Here is a 16702-nt window from a genome sequence, read left to right as displayed (position 1 = left end):
ACACTTTACAAGAAATACATTGGCGGCAAACTCCGTAGCTTGCTAGCTTGTTTGCGCAGGCTTTCGGAGACTCTTATTTTGAAAGCGCAGGCGCGATGGAGCGGCACTTTTATTGTGAAGACAGGAACTGTGCAGTCAGTCTTTAGGCTTTTGACGGGGTGTACGTTGAAATAAAAAATGGTCTTTTTTCCTTCACACTTTTGATTGATTGATTGGAACTTTTATTAGTAGATTGCACAGTACAGTACATATTCCGTACAATTGACCACTAAATGGTAACACCTGAATAAGTTTTTCAACTTGTTTAAGTCAGGTCATGTGACCACCTGGCTCTGTTTGATTGGTCCAACGTCACCAGTGACTGCATCTGATTGGTGGAACGGAGTGAACGTCACCAGTGACTGTATTTGTTGAAACGCAGGCACTATGAAGGTCTGTCTGACAGACCAAAACAAACAAAGCGTGCATTAACAGATCGATAAAAATTAGTAGCGAGTAGCGAGCTGAATGTAGATAAAAGTAGCGGAGTAAAAGTAGCGTTTCTTCTCTATAAATATACTCAAGTAAAAGTAAAAGTATGTTGCATTAAAACTACTCTTAGAAGTACAATTTATCCCAAAAGTTACTCAAGTAGATGTAACGGAGTAAATGTAGCGCGTTACTACCCACCTCTGGTGGTGAATAGCCAATGCATTCTATTTTTGTTAAAATATGTTTGGATTAGTACTTGTCAATACATCAAATTACAATAAATAAACATACCACACATTTTCTGGATTCAAAATTCCTCTACTGCCATCTTGTGGAGTCAATGGAAACTACATCAGATAGAGTCAATGTCATTTCACCATTTTTTTTTAAATAGAAATAAATACTAATAATAATGATTTCAAAGCAAGTTATCCACCAAAGTGTGCGATGTAAAAGTAGCAATAGATTTCGTGGTCAAATTGTGAAATTTAATGTGGTTTTTACAGCATTTGTCTCTAAATGAAAAATCAGTATTTTTTTTTTTACTGTAATAATTTGCGGTGTCCTTTTGGCATTTACAGTAATACACCGAAAAATCTATACTTGTTGATTTGTGGTAAAAAACAACAAAAAAAAAACAACTGACGGCTCTCAAATTTTTACTGTAAAATTGCATTTTTTAAATTTACAGTAAAAAAACAAATGCAAATTTTACAGTGAAATTCTGCCAACTGAGCTGCCTTTTTTTAACCATAAAAAGAGCAGTAGTTTTTCCATTTACAGAAATATACACTACATTAACAGTAATATACTCTACATTTACAGTAGTATACTCTACATTTACAGTAATGTACACCACATTTACAGTAATATACTCTACATTTACAGTAGTATACTCTACATTTACAGTAATGTACACCACATTTACAGTAATATACTCTACATTTACAGTAATATACACTACATTTTGAGGTGAAATTATTGCAACTTACCATCTTTTTTTTTTTACATTTTAGTTAAAAAAAAAAATCTAATAAAATGCATTAAAAAAAGTGTAATAATAGTATTCACTGTTAGAAGCGGCCCTCTGGGGCCAAACATAACGGGGGCGGTATGGCGTAGTGGGTAGAGCGGCCGTGCCAGAAACCTGAGGGTTGCAGGTTCGCTCCCCGCCTCTTGACATCCAAATCGCTGCCGTTGTGTCCTTGGGCAGGACACTTCACCCTTGCCCCTGGTGCCTCTCACACTGGTGAATGTCAGTCTACCCCAGAGCAGCTGTGGCTACAAATGTAGCTTACCACCACCAGGTGTGAATGAATGATGGCTTCCCACTTCTCTGTGAGCGCTTTGAGTATCTAATAATAGAAAAGCGTGATATCAAATCTAATCCATTATTATTATAACTGCCATGTGGCCCTCAGTTAAAACCACTTTCACACCTCTGCATTGTGCCTTTATGCTTACATTTTACTCTTTTTTTTTAGGTTTGATTTTATTCGACAAAGGCCCAAAAAACTAAAATTTTGGGCCCCAAGTGGCCCTTGGACACCCCTGGTTTGGTCTGTATGTGTATTTAGGTGATTAGTTGTGACTCTAAAGCAGGGGTGCTCACACTTTTTCTGCAGGCGAGCTACTTTTCAATTGATCAAGTCGTGGGGATCTACCTCATTCATATATATCATTTATATTTACTTATTTATGAAATATATGTTTTTGTTAACAAGTTAAAGGTGTTTAATAATAATGCAAGCATGTTTAACACATATAGTTAATATTGTTAAAAAATTAAAGGTGTTTAATGATAATACAAGTATGTTTGATACATATAGTTAATATTGTTAACAAGTAAAAGGTGTTTAAAGATAATGAAAGCATGTTTAACACACATAGTTAATATTGTTAAAAAAATTAAAGGTGTTTAATGATAATACAAGCATGTTTAATACATATAGTTAATATTGTTAACAAGTTAAAGGTGTTTAATGATAATACAAGCATGTTTAACACATAGTTAATATTGTTAAAAAATTAAAGGTGTTTAAAGATAATACAAGCATGTTTAACACATAGTTAATATTGTTAAAAAATTAAAGGTGTTTAAAGATAATACAAGCATGTTTAACACATATTAGAGATGCGCGGATAGGCAATTATTTCATCCGCAACCGCATCAGAAAGTCGTCAACCATCCGCCATCCACCCGATATAACATTTGATCAGAACCGCACCCGCCCGCACCCGCCTGTTGTTATATATCTAATATAGACGATGCAAGGCATTAGTGAGGTTATAAAGTTTTTGCCTGTTAAAGAAAGGAGACTGATCCAATGCAGCACAGACATTCGCGTGCCACGCTGTCACGGCCCAGACGCACACCAGTGCGCAATCAAATGGGAGCCGCGCTGAGCGCACCTCCAAGCACGTCTCGCTGCCGGCGACGGCCGGGTATGGTCCCGACGCTCCAGCGCCATCCATTTTCAGGGCTAGTTGATTCGGCAGGTGGGTTGTTACACACTCCTTAGCGGGTTCCGACTTCCATGGCCACCGTCCTGCTGTCTATATCAACCAGGGTGAGCCCCACCCCTTTCGTGAGCGCACTGCGCGCGGAGTGACCCCTGTTACGCGCCCCCGGCAACAGGGGTGGCGGGCAGGTAAGCTGCGCGGGCGGGGCGCGCGGAGTGACCCCTGTTACGAGCCCCTGGTGTATTACCTGATTCTGATGACTTGCATTGATTGGAATCAGACAGTGGTGCTGATAAGGTCCGCATTTTCGAATGGAGGAGAAAAAAAGTCCTCCTTTCTGTCCAATACCACATGAAAGTGGTTGGTTTTTGGCATCTTATTTGTCCAGCTTCCGTACTCCTTTGTATACACTTTACAAGAAATACATTGTCGGCAAACTCCGTAGCTTGCTAGCTTGTGCACGCCAGCTTTCTGAGACTCTTATTTTGTTAGCGCAACTGTGCAACTGTGCAGTCGGTCTTTGGAGTTTTGACGACAGGTACGGTGCCAGAGTCTGTTGAAATAAAGTGTTTCTCGCCTTCCTGTCGGTAATTTTAATGAGCTGGCAGCAGCCAGCGTCATCTCAGAAGACCCTCGGGTGCCGTGAATGTCAATCAAGTGACGAAAGTGACGTCATAGTGAAGATTTATGATCGCTCATTTTTAGGACTATTTTTTTTTAATGGCTGGCTGGTGATCGACTGACACACCCTCCGAGATCGACCGGTAGCTCGCGATCGACGTAATGAGCACCCCTGCTGTAAAGGAAACACTTTGATTCTTACGTATCATCATCATAATGGGTTTAAAGTAAATGAATGGAACAGTAAAAGGAATTGATTAAAAGAGGAGCTTTATTGAAGGGGTTGTATTTACCTCTCTGGATGGTCACCATCTGTCAGTGAACAAGTACGGTCCACGGCTCGCTAGCTAGCTAGCGTTTTTTGTGCTGGTTGCTCAGTCCCATGACTCTGAAGGTGCAGCTGGCAATCTTCTCATATAGAAGGAACATGAGGGCGGCAGTCAGCACTGTCTGCAGCAGCTTGGCCTCCAGGCCTTTAAACAGACCCAAGAGACCAAATTTCCTAATAAACAAGAGAGGACACATAGTCACATGTAATGATTAGACACCACATAGCCAACATGTACAAAGTCATTTTCTACTGGCAGATAATCATTCAATCCACGTCAGCCTGACTTTTCATATGATTCGCTTTTTATTATTGCTTTTAACCAGGTTTTTTTTACACTCTGACTCTGTTTTTTCTGACACTGAGAAACTCAATGCATTGTTTGACTCCACCTGTGAGACTGCCTTGAACTCAGTGGCTCCTTTAAAAATCAAAAAAGGCCAAAACTAAATCAGAACCCTGGTTTAATGAGAGAACACGTGCAATCGGACGTGAGTGCCGCAAAGCTGAACGCAGGTGGAAGAAGGACAAGCTTCAGGTGTCACTCCAGATTTTAAAAAACTGTTGGCATGAATGAATGAACACTTAGTGTCTAACAATCTCTGTGAACCTTTTCAATCCGGTTTCAGGGCAAATCACTCTACGGAGACAGCCCTCGCAAAAATGACTAATGATCTACTGCTAACGATGGATTCTGATGCGTCATCTATGTTGCTGCTTCTTCATCTTAGTGCTGCTTTCGATACCGTCGATCATAACATTTTATTAGAGCGTATCAAAACACGTATTGGTATGTCAGAATTAGCTTTGTCGTGGTTTAACTCTTATCTTACTGACAGGATGCAATGCGTCTCCCATAATAATGTGACCTCGGACTATGTTAAGGTAACGTGCGGAGTTCCTCAGGGTTCGGTTCTTGGCCCTGCACTCTTTAGTATTTACATGCTGCCGCTAGGCGACATCATACGCAAATACGGTGTTAGCTTTCATTGTTATGCTGATGACAGCCAACTCTACATGCCCCTAAAGCTGACCAACACGCCGGATTGTAGTCAGCTGGAGGCGTGTCTTAATGAAATTAAACAATGGATGTCCGCTAACTTCTTGCAACTCAACGCCAAGAAAACGGAAATGCTGATTATCGGTCCTGCTAAACACCGACATTTATTTAATAATACCACCTTAACATTTGACAACCAAACAATTACACAAGGCGAATCAGTAAAGAATCTGGGTATTATCTTCCACCCAACTCTCTCCTTTGAGTCACACATTAAGAGTGTTACTAAAACGGCCTTCTTTCATCTCCGTAATATCGCTAAAATTCGTTCTATTTTATCCACTAGCGACGCTGAGATCATTATTCATGCGTTCGTTACGTCTCGTCTCGACTACTGTAACGTATTATTTTCGGGTCTCCCTATGTCTAGCATTAAAAAATTACAGTTGGTACAAAATGCGGCTGCTAGACTTTTGACAAGAACAAGAAAGTTTGATCATATTACGCCTATACTGGCTCACCTGCACTGGCTTCCTGTGCACTTTAAGGTTTTACTACTTACGTATAAAATACTACACGGTCTAGCTCCGTCCTATCTTGTCGATTGCATTGTACCATATGTCCCGGCAAGAAATCTGCGTTCAAAGAACTCCGGCTTATTAGTGATTCCCAGAGCCCAAAAAAAGTCTGCGGGCTATAGAGCGTTTTCTATTGGGGCTCCAGTACTATGGAATGCCCTCCCGGTAACAATTAGAGATGCTACCTCAGTAGAAGCATTTAAGTCCCATCTTAAAACTCATTTGTATACTCTAGCCTTTAAATAGCCCCCCTGTTAGACCAGTTGATCTGCCGTTTCTTTTCTTTTCTCCTCTGCTCCCCTTTTCCTTGAGGGGGGGGGGGGGGGGGCACAGGTCCGGTGGCCATGGATGAAGTGCTGGCTGTCCAGAGTCGGGACCCGGGGTGGACCGCTCGCCTGTGCATCGGCTGGGAACATCTCTACGCTGCTGACCCGTCTCCGCTCGGGATGGTGTCCTGCTGGCCCCACTATGGACTGGACTCTTACTATTATGTTGGATCCACTATGGACTGGACTCTCACAATATTATGTCAGACCCACTCGACATCCATTGCTTTCGGTCTCCCCTAGAGGGGGGGGGGGGTTACCCACATATGCGGTCCTCTCCAAGGTTTCTCATAGTCATTCACATCGACGTCCCACTGGGGTGAGTTTTTCCTTGCCCGTATGTGGGCTTTGTACCGAGGATGTCGTTGTGGCTTGTGCAGCCCTTTGAGACACTTGTAATTTAGGGCTATATAAATAAAGATTGATTGGTTGATTGATTGATTGGCATGGATATCAGAGCACAGTAAAAGAGGCAAAAAGAGAACATTTGGCAAATATTATTGCCTCAAATAGTCTTGACCCTCGTGTTTTATTCAAAACCATTGACTCTGTTCTTAATGCCCCTCAGCCTACATGTTTGGAACCCTCCTCTGAATTGTGTAATGCCTTTTTAGAGTATTTTATTGATAAGATTGCCACAACAAGGGCTCTCATTTCTGTTCCGACCTCTGACCCTTCTGTCCCCTTTAACTACTCTGCTGTTTTTAATCAGTTTGAGCAAGTGACTCTGCGGCAGTTACAAGAGTTAACTCATCATATGAAGCCCTCAGGTTCTCCCCATGATGCTGTCCCTCCTACCTTTTTTAAAGAAGTGTTTTCTTGCATAGGGCAGCCTGTTCTTAATATTTTAAATAGCAGTCTGTTTTCTGGAGTAGTTCCTACCAGTTTTAAACACGCCGTGGTTCAACCGCTTTTAAAGAAACCTGGTTTGGACAGTTCAGTTTGAGCCCATTTTAGACCCATTTCTAAGCTGCCTTTCCTCTCAAAGATTTTGGAGAAGATTGTTTTTACCCAGTTAAACACTTTTTTAGAGGACTGTGATGTTTTAGAAGTCTTTCAGTCTGGGTTTAAACCCCTCCATAGTACCGAGTCAGCTTTATTAAGGGTTTTTAATGACATCCTTCGAGCAACAGATTTAGGTGATCATGTGATTTTAGTTTTACTGGATCTAACAGCAGCATTTGATACGGTGGACCATAATATTTTAATTAGCCGCCTGCAGCATCAAGTGGGCATCTGTGGTACTGCTTTGAGTTGGCTGAAGTCCTATTTGACTAACAGGACCTTCTCTGTGAATGTTGCTGGATCGGAATCCTCCGTTGCTCCCTTGACATGTGGGCTCCCACAGGGCTCAGTTTTGGGACCACTTCTCTTTTCTATTTATTTACTTCCCCTGGGCTCAATCCTAAGAAAGCATGATATTTCTTTTCATTGTTATGCCGATGACACACAAATGTATTTTCCATTAAAGAGAAATCATGCCTCTTCAATACAGCCATTACTTGCCTGTCTTGATGATATCAAGGCCTGGATGGCCCTAAACTTCTTAAATTTCAATGAAAAGAAGACAGAAGTAATAGTGTTTGGACCTAGTGGTACCTGTGAGCTCCCCCCTGTTGACTTTGGCCCTTTGGCTTTGCACGTTAAGCCCATGGTCACCAACCTGGGCTTTCGTATTGACTGTGGTTTTAAATTGGAGCGTCAGATTGGCACAGTGGTGAAAGCCAGCTTTTTTTATTTACATCAGCTGGCCAAGGTTAAAAACCTTCTTTCTAGGCAACAGTTAGAGACAGTAATCCATGCCTTCATCACATCTCGGCTGGATTACTGTAACTCTTTATATTTTGGAATTAGTCAGTCTTCCCTCTCACGTCTGCAGCTGGTCCAAAATGCAGCTGCCCGACTTTTAACTAACACCAGAAAAAGAGAGCACATTACTCCTGTTTTAGCCTCCCTCCACTGGCTGCCTGTGTCTTTTAGAGTCCATTTTAAAATGATCTTACTCGTTTTTAAATCCTTACGTGGTCTTGCCCCACCGTACCTCTCTGAGCTGCTCCACCTCTATGCCCCCACCCGGTCCCTCAGGTCAGCTGATCAGCTGATCCTGGAGGTACCCAAAACAAAGCGCAAGCTCAGAGGGGACAGAGCTTTCTCTGTTGCGGGTCCCAAACTCTGGAACGATCTCCCTCTCCATGTGAGACAGGCCCCTTCTTTGGCTATTTTTAAGACCCTTCTTAAAACCCATTTTTATTCACTGGCTTTTAACCCAGCATGAGACTTTAAACTGTTTTTAGCTTTTAACTTTTTGAACTGTTTTTCACTTTTAAACTGTTTTTATCCAACAAACTGTTCTTAGGGTAATTTATATTTGCTTTTTAATTGTGTATTTTTATTTCTGTTTTAAATGTTATTTTTTAGTCTGTCCTTTGCCTCTATTTCTTTGTGGTGTACAGCCCTTTGTTTTTCAACTGTGCTTGTTTTTAAAGGGCTTTATAAATAAAGTTGGTATGGTTGTCATGTCTGTGTGATCATGTTTTGTTTTAGTAATGTTCGGTTTAAATTTTGGACTTTTTGTGCACTTTTGTTTTGTTTTGTCACCATAGCAACCATTAGTTTTCACCTGTCACGTCACGCACCTGTTTTACATTTTGAGTCACGCACCTGCTTTCACTAATCATGTCCATAGTATTTAAGTTCATTCATTTTCTGTTGTTCGTCCTGACGACATCACCACATTTATGCTCCTGCACACTCTCCACACCCTGATGACCCTTGCTACTCTTTTTTTTCATGCCGGTTCCATGCCAAGTAAGTTTTTGTTTGTTAAGCCACAGTTAGTGTTTTGTTTAATTGTTCATAGTTTCTGCCAATGTGCAAGTTTTGTGTTTAAAGTCTAGTTTTATTCTCCGCCACTGTGCGCGCTTTTTGTTTATTCCTTTTTTGATAGTTTAAAATAAATAATGTCTTCACCTTCACGCCATGTCTGGTCCAAATGCTCATTTGCACCACGGGAGAACAAACCAAGCCATAGTCCAAGTCCTGACAATGGTATGGTATGGTATGGTATGGTTGACTGGATTTTGTTTTTTCAAAATTTTGCCCTGGTTTTAATATACACTATATTGCCAAAAGTATTTGGCCACCTGCCTTGACTCACATATGAACTTGAAGTGCCATCCCATTCCTAACCCATAGGGTTCAATATGATGTCAATATGATATGATGTCCTTTCACTGGAACTAAGGGGCCAAGCCCAACTCCTGAAAAACAACCCCACACCATAATTCCTCCTCCACCAAATTTCACACTCGACACAATGCAGTCCGAAATGTAGCGTTCTCCTGGCAACCTCCAAACCCAGACTGGTCCATCAGATTGCCAGATGGAAAAGTGTGATTCATCAGTCCAGAGAAGGCGTCTCCACTGCTCTAGAGTCCAGTGGTGATGTGCTTTACACCACTGCATCCCACGCTTTGCATTGGACTTGGTGATATATGGCTTAGATGCAGCTGATCGGCCATGGAAAGCCATTCCATGAAGCTCTCTGCGTACTGTACGTGGGCTAATTGGAAGGTCACATGAAGTTTGGAGCTCTGTAGCAACTGACTGTGCAGAAAGTCTGTGCACTATGCTGACCTCTCTGTCAGTTTACATGGCCTACCACTTGGTGGCTGAGTTGCTGTTGTTCCCAAACTCTTCACTTTTCTTATAATAAAGTTGACTTTGGAATATTTAGGAGCGAGGACTGGATTTGTTGCACAGGTGGCATCCTATGACAGTTCCACGCTGGAAATCACTGAGAGCGGCCCATTCTTTCACAAATGTTTGTAGAAACAGTCTCCATGCCGAAGTGCTTGATTTGATACACCGGGCCAAGTGAAGAGGACACCTGATTCTCATCATTTGGATGGGTGGACAAATACTTTTGGCAATATAGTGTATGTCTCATTTCTTAGTTAAATGTGTAAAAGTTACAGTGTAAAATAGTGCTCATTTGTTGTGGTCTTTCTTGAACTATTTGGAAAAAAAGATATAAAAATAACTAAAAACTTGTTGAAAAATAAACAAGTGATTCAATTATAAATAAAGATTTCTACACATAAAAGTAATCATCAACTTAAAGTGCCCTCTTTGGGGATTGTAATAGAGATCCATCTGGATTCATGAATTTAATTCCAAACATTTATTCACAAAAAAATACATCTTTAACATCAATATTTATGGAACATGTCCACAAAAATCTAGCTGTCAACACAGATTTTTTTTTTGAGACATTTAAAAAAAATCTCTGCATGAAAGTTTAAAAGTAGCATATATTAATGCAGTATGAAGAAGAATGTTTTAATGTAGACATGCAAGCCTTGAAAGAACATTTTGAAAATCAAGACTACATTTCCTGCAAATGGGTGCATTTCTACCCTATATTTTAACTTTAGATTTATTCTCATATCAAACTCTTTTGGCTGTCTTTTTGACACTTACATCCGGCGCCCCCCTCCACACCCTGGATTATAAATAATGTAAATAATTCAATGTGATTATCTTGTGTGATGACTGTATTATGATGATAGTATATATCTGATAGTATATATCTGTATCATGAATCAATTTAAGTGGACCCCGACTTAAACAAGTGGAAAAACGTATTGGGGTGTTACCATTTAGTGGTCAATTGTACGCAAAGGGAATAAGCGGTAGAAAATGGATGGATGGATGGATGTACGGAATATGTACTTCACTGTGCAACCTACTAATAAAAGTCTCAATCAATCAATCAAAACACATAGAATCATCATACTGCTGTGATTATATGCATCAAGTGTTCATTCAAGGCTAAGGCAAAATATCCACATATATATTGTGTATCGCAATATGGCCTTAAAATATCGCAATATTAAAAAAAGGCCATATCGCCCAGCCCTAGTTCAATGATGCCATTTCTGTTTGTCATGTATCATTTTGTCTATTTTGTGTTTATTCTTGAATAAACAGGTCAGTTTCTTGTTACCAACCATTGTGTATTATTCAAACTCCCCTAATTCAGCTGGCTAGTTGTTATCAAGAGTACTAAAACCCTTTTCAACATGATTCTGACAACTAAGTAGGCTAAATAACTTTAAACTTTAATACATGCTCGGATAGGCCAGTATCGGTATCGGTCAGTATCGGTATCGGATCGGAAGTGCAAAAACCTGGGTCGGGACATCCCTACAATATATACGCTGGAGATAGGATCTCTGTCACTTTCAACTGTCTTGTTTTTTTTTCTTCACTTTAGTTTTCTGAAAACTCAATAAAAAAAATTTGAAAGAAATAAAAAAAAAAAGACCACCATATATATATATTTTTTGTCCTGTTTAGCTTCTCAGGCAAATCAATCAAGACCACCATATTTTGACACAAATGCAATTGTATTATCAGAATGTCATACAGGAAACATTTTTACGCTTTACTTGAATCCACGTAATTGATTTGTTCCCCTGGGGTTGTATTTTGAAGTGACAGCATAAAGCAACATCCTCACTCACGGGCAAATGTATGCACGGACCTGTCCACCGCGCCTTTCAGACAACACCAAATCAGGAGAATGTGCGGTCAAATTAAATTGGCTGATCATTCTGTGTTTATACTTGATTCAGGGTTCGTGCACCTTTTCCACGGCCACATTCAAGCACTTTTTAAGGACTTTCAAGATCAATTTTTCCAGTTTTTCCACGTAGCCTTCAAAAGGCGAAAACCAGTGTGAATCAATCCATAGCCTTGTTGTTGTTGTTTGAGCTCACCAAATGCTGTCTGGAGGAAAAATAGGGAAAATCTGCCAAAGCCTAACATTGAAGCAGCAGTTATCATGAACTGAATGGGGCATAGAAAATGAAGCAGTGTGACTATTCAATGTCATTGGTGTTTGCAAATGTGTCTTCATTTGTCTTGTTTTTCACATTTCTTGTTCTTTCTCTCACTTCCAGCACTCAAGGACACGGAACAGCGCGGATTGATTCACAGCGTATTTGTGCTTGTAAACTGCATAATGTGATATATTTATATCACATTATGCCCTCAATCATCAGGAGATTTTAAAATCTCCTGATGATTGAGGGAACCCCTCATGAAACAGGCCTGTAGAGATGAAGTAGTCTTGTGATTTTTTCCCACACACACACACATACATATATATATATATATATATATATATATATATATACATACATACATACATACATATACATTGATATATACAGTATATCATTTATATGTATTTATTTTGCTGTTTTTGTTTACATGTTAAAGGTGTTTTAATGAATATACATGCATGTTTAACATATGGATTCCTTTCTTTCATGAAGACTAGAATATAAGTTGGTGTATTACCTGATTCTGATGACTTGCATTGATTGTAATCAGACAGTAGTGATGATAATGTCCACGTTTTCAAATGGAGGAGAAGAAAAGTTCCTCCTTTCTGTCTAATACCACATGAAAGTGGTTGGTTTTTGGCATCTTATTTGTCCAGCTTCCATATTCGTTTTTATACACTTTACAAGAAATATATTGGCGTCAAACTCCGTAGCTTGCTAGCTTGTTTGCGCTGGCTTTCGGAGACTCTTGTTTTGAAAGCGCAGGCGCGATGGAGCGGCACTTTTATTGTGAAGACAGGAACTGTGCAGTCAGTCTTTAGGCTTTTGACGGGATGTACGGTTGAAATAAAAAAGTGTCTTTTTTCCTTCACACTTTTGATTGATTGATTGGAACTTTTATTATTAGATTGCACAGTACAGTACATATTCCGTACAATTGACCACTAAATGGTAACACCCCAATAAGTTTTTACACTTGTTTAAGTCAGGTCATGTGACCACCTGTCTCTGTTTGATTGGTCCAACGTCACCAGTGACTGCATCTGATTGGTGGAACGGAGTGAACGTCACCAGTGACTGTATTTGTTGAAACGCAGGCACTATGAAGGTCTGTCTGACAGACCAAAACAAACAAAGCGTGCATTAACAGATCGATACAAATTAGTAGCGAGCTGAATGTAGATAAAAGTAGCGGAGTAAAAGTAGCGTTCCTTCTCTATAAATATACTCAAGTAAAAGTAAAAGTATGTTGCATTAAAACTACTCTTAGAAGTACAATTTATCCCAAAAGTTACTCAAGTAGATGTAACGGAGTAAAAGTAGCGCGTTACTACCCACCTCTGGTGGTGAATAGCCAATGCATTCTATTTTTGTTAAAATATGTTTGGATTAGTACTTGTCAATACATCAAATTACAATAAATAAACATACCACACATTTTCTGGATTCAAAATTCCTCTACTGCCATCTTGTGGAGTCAATGGAAACTACATCAGATAGAGTCAATGTCATTTCACCATTTTTTTTTTAAATAGAAATAAATACTAATAATAATGATTTCAAAGCAAGTTATCCACCAAAGTGTGCGATGTAAAAGTAGCAATAGATTTCGTGGTCAAATTGTGAAATTTAATGTGGTTTTTACAGCATTTGTCTCTAAATGAAAAATCAGTATTTTTTTTTTTTACTGTAATAATTTGCGGTGTCCTTTTGGCATTTACAGTAATACACCGAAAAATCTATACTTGTTGATTTGTGGTAAAAAAACAAAAAAAAACAACAACTGACGGCTCTCAAATGTTTACTGTAAAATTGCATTTTTTAAATTTACAGTAAAAAAACAAATGCAAATTTTACAGTGAAATTCTGCCAACTGAGCTGCCTTTTTTTAACCATAAAAAGAGCAGTAGTTTTTCCATTTACAGAAATATACACTACATTAACAGTAATATACTCTACATTTACAGTAGTATACTCTACATTTACAGTAATGTACACCACATTTACAGTAATATACTCTACATTTACAGTAATATACTCTACATTTACAGTAATATACACTACATTTTGAGGTGAAATTATTGCAACTTACCATCTTTTTTTTTTTTTACATTTTAGTTAAAAAAAAAAATCTAATAAAATGCATTAAAAAAAGTGTAATAATAGTATTCATTGTTAGAAGCGGCCCTCTGGGGCCAAACATAACGGGGGCGGTATGGCGTAGTGGGTAGAGCGGCCGTGCCAGAAACCTGAGGGTTGCAGGTTCGCTCCCCGCCTCTTGACATCCAAATCGCTGCCGTTGTGTCCTTGGGCAGGACACTTCACCCTTGCCCCTGGTGCCTCTCACACTGGTGAATGTCAGTCTACCCCAGAGCAGCTGTGGCTACAAATGTAGCTTACCACCACCAGGTGTGAATGAATGATGGCTTCCCACTTCTCTGTGAGCGTTTTGAGTATTTAATAATAGAAAAGCGTGATATAAAATCTAATCCATTATTATTATAACTGCCATGTGGCCCTCAGTTAAAACCACTTTCACACCTCTGCATTGTGCCTTTATGCTTACATTTTACTCTTTTTTTTAGGTTTGGTTTTATTCGACAAAGGCCCGAAAAACTAAAATTTTGGGCCCCAAGTGGCCCTTGGACACCCCTGGTTTGGTCTGTGTGTGTATTTAGGTGATTAGTTGTGACTCTAAAGCAGGGGTGCTCACACTTTTTCTGCAGGCGAGCTACTTTTCAATTGATCAAGTCGTGGGGATCTACCTCATTCATATATATCATTTATATTTACTTATTTATGAAATATATGTTTTTGTTAACAAGTTAAAGGTGTTTAATAATAATGCAAGCATGTTTAACACATATAGTTAATATTGTTAATACATTAAAGGTGTTTAATGATAATACAAGCATGTTTAACACATATAGTTAATATTGTTAACAAGTTAAAGGTGTTTAAAGATAATGAAAGCATGTTTAACACATATAGTTAATATTGTTAAAAAATTAAAGGTGTTTAATGATAATACAAGCATGTTTAACACATATAGTTAATATTGTTAACAGGTTAAAGGTGTTTAATGATAATACAAGCATGTTTAACACATAGTTAATATTGTTAAAAAATTAAAGGTGTTTAAAGATAATACAAGCATGTTTAGCACATATTAGAGATGCGCGGATAGGCAATTATTTCATCCGCAACCGCATCAGAAAGTCGTCAACCATCCGCTATCCACCCGATATAACATTTGATCAGAACCGCACCCGCCCGCACCCGCCTGTTGTTATATATCTAATATAGACGATGCAAGGCATTAGTGAGGTTATAAAGCTTTTGCCTGTTAAAGAAAGGAGACTGATCCAATGCAGCACAGACATTCGCGTGCCACGCTGTCACGACCCAGACGCACACCAGTGCGCAATCATATGGGAGCCGCGCTGAGCGCACCTCCAAGCGCGTCTCGCTGCCGGCGACGGCCGGGTATGGTCCCGACGCTCCAGCGCCATCCATTTTCAGGGCTAGTTGATTCGGCAGGTGGGTTGTTACACACTCCTTAGAGGGTTCCGACTTCCATGGCCACCGTCCTGCTGTCTATATCAACCAGGGTGAGCCCCACCCCTTTCGTGAGCGCACTGCGCGCGGAGTGACCCCTGTTACGCGCCCCCGGCAACAGGGGTGGCGGGCAGGTAAGCTGCGCGGGCGGAGCGCGCGGAGTGACCCCTGTTACGAGCCCCCGGCCACGGGGGTGGCGGGCAGGTAAGCTGCTTACCTGCTGCGCGTGACGCCGGCCGCGGCGAAGGCGGACGAGGCGGGGTGTCGGTGCGGTGGGTGCGGTGGTGACCCTGGACGTGCGTCGGGCCCTTCTCGCGGATCGCCTCAGCTACGGCTCCCGGTGGGGCCCTCTCGGGGGAAGGGGCCTCGGTCCCGGACCCCGGCGAGGCGTCCCTTCTCCGCTCCGTAAAAGTGTCCATCTCTTTTTCTTTTTTTTTCTTCTGTTGTGGCATATGCTGCAGGTGCCTGCTCGTTTTTCGTATGTGGGTAACAACATTTAACTATGTATATATATTTACCAATTGGTTTAACTGCCACCCGCCTGAATCTATTTAAAATCTAATTTTTTTTTATTTCAACCGCCCGACCCGACCCGACCCGACCCGACCCGCGGATAAAATCTAATTTTTTTAAATTTAAACCGCCCGATCCGCGGATAATCCGCGGACTGCGCGGTTGTGCCCGCAAACCGCGCATCTCTAACACATATAGTTAATATTGTTAACAAGTTAAAGGTGTTTAAAGATAATACAAGCATGTTTAACACATATAGTTAATATTGTTAACAAGTTAAAGGTGTTTAAAGATAATACAAGCATGTTTAACACATATAGATTCCTTTCTTTCATGAAGACAAGAATATAAATTGGTGTATTACCTGATTCTGATGACTTGCATTGATTGGAATCAGACAGTGGTGCTGATAAGGTCCGCATTTTCGAATGGAGGAGAAAAAAAGTCCTCCTTTCTGTCCAATACCACATGAAAGTGGTTGGTTTTTGGCATCTTATTTGTCCAGCTTCCGTACTCCTTTGTATGCACTTGACAAGAAATACATTGTCGGCAAACTCCATAGCTTGCTAGCTTGTGCACGCCAGCTTTCTGAGACTCTTATTTTGTTAGCGCAACTGTGCAACTGTGCAGTCGGTCTTTGGAGTTTTGACGACAGGTACGGCGCCAGAGTCTGTTGAAATAAAGTGTTTCTCGCCTTCCAGTCGGTAATTTTAATGAGCTGGCAGCAGCCAGCGTCATCTCAGAAGACCCTCGGGTGCCGTGAATGTCAATCAAGTGACGAAAGTGACGTCATAGTGAAGATTTATGATCGCTCATTTTTAGGACTATTTTTTTAATGCCTGGCTGGTGATCGACTGACACACCCTCCGAGATCGACCGGTAGCTCGCGATCGACGTAATGAGCACCCCTGCTGTAAAGGAAACACTTTGATTCTTACGTATCATCATCATAATGGGTTTAAAGTAAATGAATGGAACAGTAAAAATAA

Source organism: Nerophis lumbriciformis, linkage group LG24, assembly GCF_033978685.3.
Source record: "Nerophis lumbriciformis linkage group LG24, RoL_Nlum_v2.1, whole genome shotgun sequence".
Classification (NCBI taxonomy): domain Eukaryota; kingdom Metazoa; phylum Chordata; class Actinopteri; order Syngnathiformes; family Syngnathidae; genus Nerophis; species Nerophis lumbriciformis.
Note: the sequence above shows the minus strand (reverse complement) of the source record.